Source organism: Scyliorhinus canicula, unplaced genomic scaffold (assembly GCF_902713615.1).
Source record: "Scyliorhinus canicula unplaced genomic scaffold, sScyCan1.1, whole genome shotgun sequence".
Taxonomy (NCBI): Eukaryota; Metazoa; Chordata; class Chondrichthyes; order Carcharhiniformes; family Scyliorhinidae; genus Scyliorhinus; species Scyliorhinus canicula.
The window spans coordinates 14,454-28,651 of NW_024055450.1; the positions used below are offsets into that span (position 1 = coordinate 14,454).

The 14,198-nt window shown below is 46.5% G+C and overlaps 1 long non-coding RNA gene across 1 annotated transcript; it reads left to right on the forward strand.

The window, feature by feature from the left end:
* The first annotated feature begins 1,731 nt into the window (after positions 1-1,731).
* LOC119959507 lies at positions 1,732-6,532 on the forward strand. The gene is made up of 3 exons (XR_005459218.1): positions 1,732-1,817; positions 5,784-5,911; positions 6,052-6,532. It is a non-coding gene; the product is annotated as an uncharacterized LOC119959507 (long non-coding RNA).
* Positions 6,533-14,198: the final 7,666 nt, after the last annotated feature.

Here is a 14,198-nt window from a genome sequence, read left to right on the forward strand (position 1 = left end):
GTCATCATTCTTCTAAACTCCAATAAGTACAGCCCAGCCGACTTAACCTCTCCCTGTAAGAAAATCCCTCCATACTCGGGATCAACCTCGTGATCCTTCTCTGGACTGCCTTCAAAACCAATCTGTCTTCCTTAGATAAGGGCACCAAAACTGTTCAAAGTATATCAGGTGTTGTCTAACTAATTCCCCAGTTTTAGCTAGGCTTCCCCATTGTTATATTCTACTCCCTTTAAAATAAAGATCAGCATTCAATTTGCCTCCATATTACCTGCAGAACTTACTTTTTGTGGTTTCTGCACGAGGGCCCCCAATTCCCCCATTACTTCAGCTTTCTTCAGTCTTTCTCTATATAAATGGGGCCTTACGGTAGCATGGTGGTTAGCATCAATGCTTCACAGCTCCAGGGTCCCAGGTTCGATTCCCGGCTGGGTCACTGTCTGTGTGGAGTCTGCATGTCCTCCCTGTGTGTGCGTGGGTTTCCTCCGGGTGCTCCGGTTTCCTCCCACAGTCCAAAGATGTGCGGGTTAGGTGGATTGTCCATGCTAAATTGCCCGTAGTGTAAGGTTAATGGGGGGATTGTTGGGTTACGGGTATACGGGTTACGTGGGTTTAAGTAGGGTGATCATTGCTCGGCACAACATCGAGGGCTGAAGGGCCTGTTCTGTGCTGTACTGTTCTAAGTCTAAATCTAAATAATAACTCTTTATGTTCTTCCTTCTACCAAAGTGTCGAACCTCACATTCTCTGTCCCTCTGTGGATTTCCTGTAATCCTCACCACTTGCCTTTTTACCTATTTTTTGTCATCTGCATGGGAATAGTACATTCATTTATCAATCACCGTTTTGAAATTCATGTATTGCCCCACCCCCTCCCCCTCCCTCTCTCGCCTTCTCGTCATCACCTCAAATAAGGGCACTAAATTTGTCAGGCATGATTTACCCTTCCCGAAGCCGTGCTGACTCTGTTTGATTATATTGAGTATTTCTAAATGCTCAGCTATTGGATCTGTTATAATGGACTCGAACCGTTTTCCACTGACAGATGTTAAGGTCCCTGGCCTATAGTTACCTGTGTTTGACTCCCTCCCCTTTTGAAGGGTATAGGGTGGATACGTGGGTTTGAGTCAGGTGATTATGGCTCGGCACAACATCGAGGGCCGAAGGGCCTGTTCTGTGCTGTACTGTTCTATGTTCTAAGGTGGGAGGAGCCTGGTGTGGAGTTTATACACCAGCACAGAACAGTTGGGCCGAATGGCCTGTTTCCCTGCTGTACATTTTCTGAAACTTTCGAATCCAATATCCGTAAATTCTCAGGGAAAAGGATTGTGTCCACCTCTGCTCCGAGCTGGGAACCCGGACAGATCCCAAAGTGGAAAATGGAAACCTTTAAAATCCAACACAAAACACATTTCTCCCACATCTAACCCGCGGTTCCATTGTCTCAGGAATTCCCCATTTTATTGACATTTATTGTACATTTTCTGCAGATCCCAACCCGCGGGAACCGTCCGTCTCTGTCCTCCTGCCCTCGGCTGAAGACGTCTCCGCTCAGAGATTCGTCTCCCTCAGCTGCTTAGTGAGAGGTTTCTCCCCCCGAGAGATCTTCGTCAAGTGGACCGTCAATGACAAGCCGGTGAATCCCGGGAACTACAAGAACACCGAGGTGATGGCGGAGAACGGCAATAGCTCCTTCTTCATGTACAGCCTGTTATCCATTGCAGCGGAGGAGTGGGCCAGCGGCGCTTCTTACTCCTGTGTGGTGGGACATGAAGCCATCCCCTTGAAGATCATCAACAGAACGGTTGATAAATCCAGCGGTAAACCCAGTTTTGTGAACATTTCCCTCGCTCTGATGGACACCGTTAATTCATGTCAATGAGAATCTATTGGTTATATTTCGAACTAAAATAAAAATAATAAAAACGTTTCCTCTAATTGTGATTTAAACATACAGCCACTTGATTAATGGTGTTTCCACTTTACTGATGTTAGATCTGAAAATGAAATGAAAATCACTTATTGTCACAAGTAGGCTTCAGTCAAGTTATTGTGAAAAGCCCCTCAGCGCCACATTCCGGCACCTGTTCGGGGAGGCTGGTACGGGAATTGAACCGTGCTGCTGGCCTGTCTTGGTCTGCTTTAAAATCCAGCGATTTTAAACCAGTCTCTGGTCAATGAGACCCGGATTTCTACAGGTCTCAGCCCGAAGTCTGATACAACCAGAGCTCTCAGCTCAGAAACACCCTGGGTTAGAGACAGAGTAAAACTCATTAATTCCAGGATTCAGCAAAATATCTTCATTGACTTTCCTCCAGATGAGGAGAAATCGGACAATTTCCCATTTCAGACAAACAAACCCATCACATTTAGATCTCGGTGTTCCTGCTTCTCTCATTGTCCATCCCTTTAAAATTAATGTCAGCTTTAAGTTGCTGCATGAGACCCACTGGGAACTGATTTGAGGGTCACACAGAAACATGGACCAACAATCTCCAGTCAAAGAGAGGGGAAAGTGAAATTGTTAATCCACTGTACCCCCACCTCCCCAACAGAGAGAGCGGGAGGGGTATTAGTTATTCCACTGTCTCCCCACCCACCCACCCACCTCCCACACAGAGAGAGGGGGAAGGGCATTAGTTAATCCACTGTACCCCCACTTCCCCAACATAGAGAGTGGGAGGAGCTTTAGTTAATCCACTGTACCCCCAATTCGCCAATAAAGAGAGGAGAGGGGGGCATTAGTTAATCCACTGTACCCTACCTCACCAACAGAGAGAGTGGGAGGGGCTTTAGTTAATACACTGTACCCCCACTTCACCAACAAAGAGAGGGGCATTAGTTAATCCATTGTCTCCCCACGTCCCCAACAAAGAGAGGGGTTGGGGCATTACTTAACACACTGTACCCCCACTGCCCCAGCAAAGCGAGGGGAGGAGCATTAGTTAACACACTGTGCCCCCAGGAGGTCGGGGCCTCACGGTAGCATGGTGGTTAGCATCAATGCTTCACAGCTCCAGGGTCCCAGGTTCGATTCCCGGCTGGGTCACTGTCTGTGTGGAGTCTGCACGTCCTCCCCGTGTGTGCGTGGGTTTCCTCCGGGTGCTCCGGTTTCCTCCCACAGTCCAAAGATGTGCGGGTTAGGTGGATTGGCCATGCTAAATTGCCCGTAGTGTAAGGTTAATGGGGGGATTGTTGGGTTACGGGTATACGGGTTACGTGGGTTTAAGTAGGGTGATCATTGCTCGGCACAACATCGAGGGCCGAAGGGCCTGTTCTGTGCTGTACCGTTCTATGTTCTATGTTCTATGTTCCCCAGCAAAGCGAGGGGAGGAGCATTAGTTAACACATTGTGCCCCCACTTCCCCAACAAAGAGACGGTGGTGGGCTGAGTTAATCCACTGTACATCCGCTTCCAACAATGGGGGGGGGGGGTGTACATTAGTTAATCCACTGTACATCCGCTTCCAACAATGAGGGGGGTGTACATTAGTTAATCCACTGGACACCCGTTTCCAACAATGAGTGGAAGGACATTATTTAATCCACTGCCTCCCCACTTCCCCAACAAAGAGAGCTAAGGGGCAATACTAACCCGTTTTACCTCCACTTTCCCAACAAGAGGAGGAAGGTGATGAGTGAACTCTCTGTATCTCCACCTCCAGCAGGGAGAACCCAAACGCAATTTGCTGAGCTGACCAGAGAGAGGGAGATTATTAACTCAATATCTTCCCAGTCCCCAAGCAGGGAGTTTGGAAGTAAACGGTTGTCTGGACTAAGAACTCAGTTACTGACATTACAAGACGCCATGTAGTTTACAGGCTGATACATGATAAAGATGTTCTTAAAATATCTATTTATGCAACATAATTTTTTTAGCACCCTTGTTCCTCTTATCCGTATGCTAAGACCGATTCCCCATAATCCAAATCCAGACTGGTGATTGAATTCTCTCTGGGTTTTCACTGTTCTCTCCCGAGGAGCCTCCTTGTTTTTTTGCATTAGGTCACCTGATGTCAACTTGCAACTCACGGAAAACACATTTATATGCAGAAAGTTCAACATATTCTACATCGGTATCAATAATACCCACAACTGGCAAAGCTACAGGCAGCTGATACAAATACACAGACAGATAAACAGACACAGACACTACACTCACATGCACACAGACCCACAAACACACACACGCTCACAAGTAGACACAAACACACACATGGACACACACATAGAAACACATGCACAAACATACACCCAGGCACAACGGACCACACATATTTTGACACAAAAACACACGCAAATGTGCACAAAAATTCACAAGCATGCACATAAACACAAAAAGCACATGTTTAGAAACACACAGACTCACGTGCACATCCACACATACAAACACAATTCCACACACACAAGTGGGTACACGCATGTACACAGACATATACAACCACATGTCCACACAGATACACAGACATATACAACCAGACAAGCAGGCTGACAGAAGAATATGAAACAGAAATGTAACCAATAACATATAAATTAGCAGAATTTCACGATGACAGAAATATTTCCATTCAAACAGAGACAATAATCCACACTAACGGACACACGTAGATACATATTAGCTGACTCGTACACACGCTAACACCAACACATATGAATACACATAGAGTCATCAACACACATCAATAGATAGTTATAATCAAACATCAACGCATAAATAGCACCACTGCCTCACAGCGCCATAATCCCGGGTTCAATTCCAGCCTTGGGTGATTGTCTATGTGGAGTTCCCACGTTCTCCAGTGTCTGTTCCCGTTTCCTCCGTGTGCTCCAGTTTCCTCCCACAGTCCAAAGATGCGCAGGTTAGGTGGATTGGCCAGGCTATATTACCCCTTAGTGCCCACAACGTTAGTTGGGATTACGGGGTTCTCGGCAAAGGGCAGGGGCATGCGTCCAGGCAGAGTGCTCTTTCGGAGGGTCGGTGCAGACACAATGGGCCGAATGGCCTCGTTCGGCATAGTAGGGATTATATTTAATGATGATTCTATGAAGAAATACACGCATCAACAAACACACACACACAAACGCACTTATCCAGACACAAACATTAAGACACTGACCTGCATGTTGAACGTACAAAGACACATTAACACTTTCATTACTGGACAGGGAAGTATAAACTCATATTGACACAGGCATTAATATATAAACATAGACTTCAACACACAAACACACACAATAAAACACTCATATATACACATTAACAGAAGATAAACAAAGTTCACACAGGCGCTGACACACAAATACACAGATCAATACTCCTTCACACATGAACACACAATGACACTTATAAAAACATCGGGACACACAAATGAAGAGTAAAGAAATACGAATTTCGCATCTACACAGACACAAAAGCTAAAGAACAAACACAAACGTCAGGCAAGGGCGGCACGGTGGCATAGTGGTTAGCACTGCTGCCTCACGCCACCATGGACCTGGGGTTGATCCCGCTCCTGGGTCTGTGTCCCTGTGGACCTTCCCCGTGACCCGTGGGTCTCACCCCGACAACCCAAAGATGTGCAGGGTAGGTGGATTGGCCATGTTAAATTGCCCCTTAATTGGAAGAAAAAAGTTACAGAGATCGATTTCCGAGTGTCATGAACTCAACAGTAGATATGCAATGACAAATACGTTAAATTAGCAGCGGGAGAAAATGAAACGAGAATATTAAAAAACATATCCTGGATTAATAAACAAACTAATTATATTTGGCTCGAACCTCATAGATACCACAGACAACACCTGGACTGAAGAAAATGAGGATGATAACGGGAACATCTGGACAACCGCTTCCACATTCATCACCCTGTTCTTCCTGAGCATTTCCTACAGCGCTGCAGTCACTCTGGTGAAGGTGAGAAGATTCAATCCACTCACACATCAAACTGACAGAGGCCGTTTAAAACATCTCTAAATGTTTGATTGATTAAAAACTCTAACATCAATGTCCCAGATCATAAACATCTGCTTCATCATTTTCTCTCTCTTTTACAGATCAAGTGATGGGTTGACGTTCGGACGCTGTAGATTTCCCTCAGCTGTTTATTATGATCTGTGTGTGACACAAATACAATATCTCCTCTTGGTGACTCTCACAGTAAAATTCTCTCAGTTTATTATTCTGCATCTGTAACTGAGACAATCATGGACAGTATTTCTGCTTTTCAGTTTAAAATGGCCGAGATAATTTTGGCTGTAATGTAATTGTAGTTAATAATTTCTCTCAATGTCATGTCTAAATAAGTAACTTACCTCGTACCTTATTTACAACAGTTGCCTTCTCTTTATGTTGAGCTCCTGTTCTCTCTTGTGTCTGTTACAGTTGTACATACATTTGGCAGCTCAGAGGGCATGTGTTCTGTTCTCACTGTGACCCTCAATCGTTATGTTCCCTTTTGTAAACATCAAAATAAACTTTTGTGCTATATTTTCTCTGAAATTTTAATAAATATTGAATGAAAAATGAAGAAAACAAGTCTAATCTGAACTCCTTTCTCTCAGGTCCATCGGCAGCGCTCCATTTCCCCGATTACACAGTTTTCTCCCCTTTCCCAGATATTTCTCACCAGTCCTGTCTGGGATGTGTCTGAACTCAAGGCCCCTCAGTGAAAGAGCCGCTGCGCCACCAAGCGGCCCATCCGGGTTAAGTCACTTTCATCTTTGCCTTTTTATGGTAAACTCCAGAGACAGAATGATTGCACAGCTGAAGAATTCCACAGATTCACTCCCCTCTGATGGAAGAAATGTCTCCTCACCTCTGTCCTAAATTTGAGATCCCTTACTCTGAGATTAAGCCCTCTGGTCTCAGACTCTCCCACAAGAGGAAACAAGATGATTTTTCAGGCTGTGTAACTGGTTAAAGCTCTTTCCACAGTCAGTTCACTGGAACACTCCCACTCAGGTTTGTGTGGGTCTCGGGGCTTTTCCAGTCACACTGATGTTTGAAATCTCTTCCCACAGTCAGAACAGACAAACACATTGACAGTTTGTGATATGTAGGTCCTAATGAATTGAGTCAGATCTTGATGTTATATTTGGTTCGAGTTGCCCAGCTGCCAAATCTCCCGTTCTAATGCCTGAAAAAGAAGTTTTGAACCAGAATATTGTCCCCAGTGTCTCTGAAACACTCTTTCCGCTGAGGTATCCACTGGTTGTGGAAGGTGTCACGCATTCCGGTGGATACCACATGCTCTCTCTGCAAGACCACTGCGAATAGAAAAGACCACAGAACAGAAGTCGGCAGCCAGAGTAACCGCCCACCCCCTCCATAATAATAATAATAATCTTTATTGTCACAAGTAGGCTTACATTAACAATGCAATGAAGTTACTGTGAAAAGCCCCTCGTCACCACACTCCGGCGCATGGTTGGGTCACAGAGGGAGCATTCAGAATGTTCAATTCACAGCACGTCTTTCGGGACTTGTGGGAGCAAACCGGAGCACCCGGAGGAAACCCACGGGGAGAACGTGCAGACTCCACACAGACAGTGACCCAAGCTGGGCATCGAATCTGGGACCCTGAAACTGTGAAGCAACAGTGCTATCCTACCCCACCCAGCTACAATGCACTGTTTTAACCAGACTCAAAGTAGATTCACGCTCAGCACAAGAATATTAGATAGTATACTGTCAGATCCACAAACTCTGCCAAAGTGGCTGCAACTTAACAGGTTACTGTGGACATTAAACTGTGGGCAATATTCGATGCTGTGACCAATATTTAGTTAAACACGGACCTGAATAAGGAAACTTTGCAGCCACCTGTGAAGTTTAAATGTGTCGTTGTGTCAGGATGAACCAGCATTTGAGGAATATGAAATCTCGGGACTGTTGGTCTCCAAGTGCCGTATTGAACACAGGAGAATGACCTTGAATTGGGACAGGGATAAGCGTGAGTGAGCATCGTAAACTGCTATTGTATCGGGGTGTTCTGGGCCCTAGAGTTTTAACCCTGCAGTTAATTGTCAGGGACGCAGTATAATAAGCTCTGAACAAAGCAAATGTGTGTGTGAGAAGCACCAGGAACCAGCTGAACCAGCAGAGCTGAAAGTCTCCCAGTGCAGCCACAGGACTGACCTTATTCCAGCTTCCAAGCCCACCTGAGAACCAACCTCCTGGCTCTTCATCTACAAGAACGTTTGAGGACTTTGGGTCTGTACTCGTTGGAGTTTAGAAGAATGATAGGGGATCTTATTGAAACTTACAAGATACTACGAGGCCTGGATAGAGTGGACATGAAGAGGATGTTTCCACTTGCAGCAAAAACTAGAACCAGAGGACACCATCTCAGACTAAAGGGATGATCCTTTAAAACAGATGAGGAGGAATTTCTTCAGCCAGAGGATGGTGAATCTGTGGAACACTTTGCCGCAGAAGGCTGTGGAGGCCAATTCACTGAGTGTCTTTAAGACAGAGATAGGTGGGTTCTTTATTAATAAGGGGATCACGGGTTATGGGGAGAAGGCAGGGGAGTGGGGATGAAAAAATATCAACCACGATTGAATGGCGGAGCAGACTCGATGGGCCAAATGGCCTCATTCTGCTCCTATGCCTTATGGTCTTATAAGGAGATTCAGAGACTCATGAGAATTATTTGTTTTTAAAAACGCTTCACTCCAACTAAAGGATCAGCTCAATAAGAAGACATCAGACCTGCAGCGATATAAAGATTGCAGTCTACATTCCATTTTCATCATCACAGCTTCAACTTGATCTGTATCTAATTTCTGTCTATGTCAGTGAGTGAAAGAGCCGAGAGACTGGGATGCTCAAACATCCAGGGGAAGATTGTAAAAAATAAATAACCTTTATTCCTTTAAAAATCACCAGTAAGCCTGCTGCTGAACTGTATTTTAAATAAAGAAATATCACGCTGAGGGTCAGGAAATATCACACAAACATCCTGATAATGGACAGGAAAGGTCCACGAAATGTAATCAACCGTTGTATAACCCCCTTCAGGTAGCTATATAGAGGCTGCAGCCTCTCACACTAAATGTATACGTGATCCACAGACACCTCCAGGCTGCAAACATCAGCTTCAGGCGCCTGGGAGTGGGTGAAACATTTAAAAAACCTGTTACAATATTTGCGCTCTTGGGGCGCTAGGACCCGGCTGGGAACAGAAACCTTCAGGTCCCGCCCACCAGTTGTTGCGTCCCAAGACGCCAGCGCATGCGCTCTGCTTCCCCAAGATGGCGGCTGTGAAGCAGGGCTTGGTCCCGGGACAGAGAGCTGACCGGTGGTGATGTGACCTGAGGATCACCACACCTCAGGCAACGGGCCAGGTTGGGAAGGCGGTGCCTTCAGGAATAACTGGGAAGGTGATGTTTGGTCAGTTGCTGCAGTCTGTGTAGGGAAGGTGCTGTCACAGTGGTGTGAGGTAAGGAAGTACAGGATTATCACCCAGCAATGATGAATTAAGGGGAATGTAAATCCAGCCCAGGCTGCTTTCAGATCGGAAAGGGAGCTAAGGTCTGTCCTTGGAGCTGGTGAATTTTGTGGCTTTGCCAGTTTCTCTGTAAAGTCCTTCTCATTCATTCCCCCTCTTTACAGCACGGATAGAGGCTCTTTGGCCCATTCATAATAATCTTTATTAGTATCACAAGTAGGCTGACATTAACACTGCAATGAAGTTACGATGAAAATCCCCCAGTCGCCACACTCAGGCGCCTGTTCGGGTAGACAGAGTGAGAATTCAGAATGTCCAATTCACCTAACAAGCTCATCTTTCGGGACTTGTGGGTGGAAACCGGAGCACCCGGAAAAACCCCACGCAGACACAGAGAGAACATACAGACTCCCCACAGACAGTGAACCAAGCACAAAATCGAACCCAGGTCCCTGGTGCTGTGAAGCAACAGTGCTACCCGCTGTGCTACCGTGCCACCCATAAGATTATTAGATTACTAGCTCTGGATGAATTGTGTCCCAGGATGCTGTGGGATGTGAGGGAGAGATTGCAGTGGCTCTGACCCAAAGTTTTAACCACAAATTAGGCCTGTATTTGCTAGAATTTGGACATTTAGGGTGTGATCTAATTGAAGTATTTAAGATATTAACAGGGAAAGACAGGGTCGATAAAGATCACCTATTTCCACTGGTTGGAGATGCTAAAGCTAGGGATCATTGTCTAAAAATCAGGGCTGGACCGTTCAGGAGAGATGTTAGGAAGAACTTCTTCACACACAGGGTGGGAGAGGGTTGGAACTCTCTCCCACAAACAGCAGGTGAAGCTGGAACAGTTGTTAAGTTTAAATGTGAGTTTTGTTGAGCAAAGGTATTAATGGATATGGGGTTAGGTCACAGATCAGTCTGATCCCACTAAATGGCAGGACAGACTCGAGGGGCTGAATGGCTTATTCCTGTCCCTATGTGTATTTCTGTGATTCTGAAATTCAGACAACACCATGACAGGGAAAGAGTCTGGATTAGAACCTGAGTTAGTCCGAGCTGTAAACCATCCCTCCAGATCCTGGCCCTTCATGGATTTAATAAAGGTCAAGGCAATAGTTGGATTATTGAAAGACTTGACGGAGTTGTTGGATACCATTTTTCAGGTCTCAGGATAAAGCCTGACGTAATTCACTCCCCACAGCCTTGAGCTGCATTTGAACTTCATCGAAGCCTCGATGTTTTGTTTGTGTTGCTGCCGAAAAGTCCTTGAAGAAGTAAATCCTCACTCCTTCCTGGAGCTAGGTGCTACCTCGCCGTTCCCTCTCCAGGACATACTTTCAAGTTGTGGAAGCGAATTATTACAGGCCTGGGATGAAAACTATCCCTCGGACTCAAAGACCGATGCACGTTTCTAATTTGAAACGCCCAGGCTTTACATCCAGCTTGAGAAAACGTGGCAGTCGGTCCTTGAAGAACCTAACGGGAGTCTTGGTAGCACAGTGGTTAGCACAGTTGCTTCAATGCTCCAGGGTCCCAGGTTTGATTCCTGGCTTGGGTCACTGTCTCTCTGGAATCTGCACGTTCTCCCCGTGTCTGCGTAGGTTTACTCCGGGTACTCCGGTTTCCTCCCAGAGATCAAAGATGTGCAGGTTAGGTAGATTGGCCATGATAAGTTTCCCTTAGTGTCCAAATAAAAGGTTAGGTGGGGTCACTGTGATACGGGGATGGGTTATGGGCTTGGGTGGTGTGCTGTTTCCAAGGCGTAGACTCAATGGGCCGAGTGATCTCCTGCACTGTAAATTCTATGATGACCATCCGACAGGCCAATGGCTCGGATGTTCTTTCTCCGACCCTCGGTCTTCCAAGTCCTCCAGCACCTCCTTGGCTGGTTTTCAAAGGATTGAATACGGAGGCATCTTGCTGAATGTTCAGGATTCTCTCCACCGGATCATCGAGCCTCTTCATGGTGTTTTGCAACTGGGCCGCATGAGTTCACAGATATTGAGTCAGCACACTCAGCCTCTGGTCAAAACCACGGATAATGTCGGCAGTCATCATTTTCGCCACCTCCCAGAGAGCCCCGGAGAGTGGGGGGTCGAGAGACCTCCTGAGGGTCAGGCAGCCATGTTGAAAAGGCGGCTCCATCCCCGCTGAATCCACCTGCGCTGTTTATCGATGATTTCTTCACTTTTTCCAGCATAATCCTACCAGACCAAACCCCGAGTCTTCCAGGGACACGATAACAAATATTAATGCAAGGATTAGGTAGATGAGTGCCAGGCAATCAGGATGACTGTCAGATTATAGTTTAGTGGCACCAGAACCTGTGGTAAGGCAGCTACTCCCCCACCCATATCACATGCCTGACACCCCCCCCCCTCCCCCCCACCCCCCACCCCACAGCCACAGACAGATTTCTGATTGAGGTTGTGGAGGGTTATGGGGAACTGGCAGGTAAATGGAGAGAAAGCTGAGATGAGATGGGATTTCTTTATTCGAGGATGTGGTGAAGGTTTTGGAATTCTCTACCTCCGAGGATTCTAGAGCTTCAGTCATCGAGTATTTTCAAGCCACAGACTGATAGGTTTCTAGATATTCAAGAGGTCAAGGGACATGAAGCTCGCGTGGGAAAATGGTGATGAGGTAGATCGGCCAATTATCTCATTGAATGGTTCAGGTTTGATGGGCCGAATGGCTGACTGCAGCTCATATTTGTTCTGATCTCCTGGACAGGAAGCTGTGAGTTTGGATCTGTCAATCAACATTAATCAGCACCTTCAGGAGAATTGGGAGGGTGAATATTAAATACAGCAGAGTGAGAATGGAGGGAGAGTGTGTGGGATGGAAATTTGCAGCTTTCGGGGAATAAGAGAGAGAAAAAAATGTGACATAGAAACTAGAATTGTCTGTTTCTACCTTGTACTGACAGTGTTGAATTTTGTAAATTGTTTTTACAGGATATTAGACAAGGAGGAATTACAGACAGAAATCTCAAAAGACACGTCTCGACCTGATAGTCACTCGATTCCTTAGAACCTGAATATCATCGGCCTTTGAATCAAGAAATGAAATGTTTACCGGAACTGTCAGCTAAAGATTTCAAACATCAGTGTGATTGGAAAAGCACCGAGACCCACACAACACACACCCGAGTGAGAGTGTTCCAATGAACTGACTGTGGAAAGAGCTTTAACCAGTTACACAGCCTAAAAAAACATCACACTATTCACAGCGTGTAAAGACCGTACTCGTGTTGTGTGTGTGGATGAGGCTTCAACTGATCAACCAGCCTAGAGAGACACGAGGAGACCCAAAACATGGAGAAACCGTGGAAATGTGAGGACTGTGGGAAGGGATTCCAAGCCCCATCTCAGGTGGAGATTCATATACGCAGTCACACTGGCGAGAGGCCGTTCACCTGCTCTCAGTGTGGGAAGGGATTCAGTGATTCATCCGGCCTGTGGAAGCATCAGCGAGTTCACACTGGGGAGAGGGTGTTCACCTGCTCCCAGTGTGGGAAGGGGTTCACTCAGTTATCCAACCTGCAGTCACACCAGCGAGTTCACACTGGGGAGAGACCATTCACCTGCTCTCAATGTGGGAAGGGATTCAGTAATTTATTCAATCTGCAGACACATCAGCGAGTTCACACTGGGGAGAGGCCATTCACCTGCTCTCAGTGTGGGAAAGGATTTACTCACATTTCCCACCTGCGGAGCCACCAGCGAGTTCACACTGGGGAGAGGCCATTCACCTGCTCTCCGTGTGGGAAAGGATTTACTCAATTATCCACCCTGCAGACACACCAGCGAGTTCACTCTGGGGAGAGGCCTTTCACCTGCTCTCAGTGTGGGAAGGGATTCAGTCAGTTAACTCACCTGCAGACACACCAGCGAGTTCACACTGGGGAGAGGCCATTCACCTGCTCCCAGTGTGGGAAAGGATTTACTCAGTTATCCACCCTGCGGAGACATCAGCGAGTTCACACTGGGAACAGACCGTTCACCTCTCAATGTGAGACGGGACTGCATATTTCACCACACCTGCTGTGACACCAACAATTTCACAATTGATTACAGGGGTTGGATTCTGCTGTTATTGTTTCTGCTCCGCACCCAGAACTACATTTAGTTCATTCTGACAGGTGGTCAGTGGGGATGGTCGAAGGGTTTCTTTCTGCTGGACTGGCCGGTCTCACCACTTTGCCTCCAGTGGGCTGATGCTGTTTGAGCCTTGTTGCTAATACCTGGCTTCAAATTGCACAAGGATCTCAGAGTGAAAGGGTGTTTGGAATTGTGGAGATATTTAGTTTCCATTTCTGTTTGGAATCCCCCCGCCCGCCCGCAAAGCCACGTTGCCATGGAGATGGGCCCTGGTGGTTACATGGTTCCTTTGTTTAATTTATCTGGATGTCCTCACAGAAGAAAACTATCAGTGTATGAGGGGCAAGTTGTCTGAGGTTGACTGGGAAACTAATTGGTACAGGGAATACCTAATATTTAAGGAATTATTACATATTTATCAGGGGGTCGATTAGCTCAGTTGGCTGGACGGCTGGTTTGTGATGCAGAGCGAGGTCAACAGAGAGGATTCAACTCCCGTACTGGCTGAGTTTATTCACGAAGGCCCCCCCCTTCTCAACCAGGCCCCTCGCCTGAGGTGTGCTGACCCTCGGGTTAAATTACCCTCAGTCAGCTCTCTCTCTGTCAAAGGGGAGAGCAGCCTATGGTCCTCTGGGATTTTT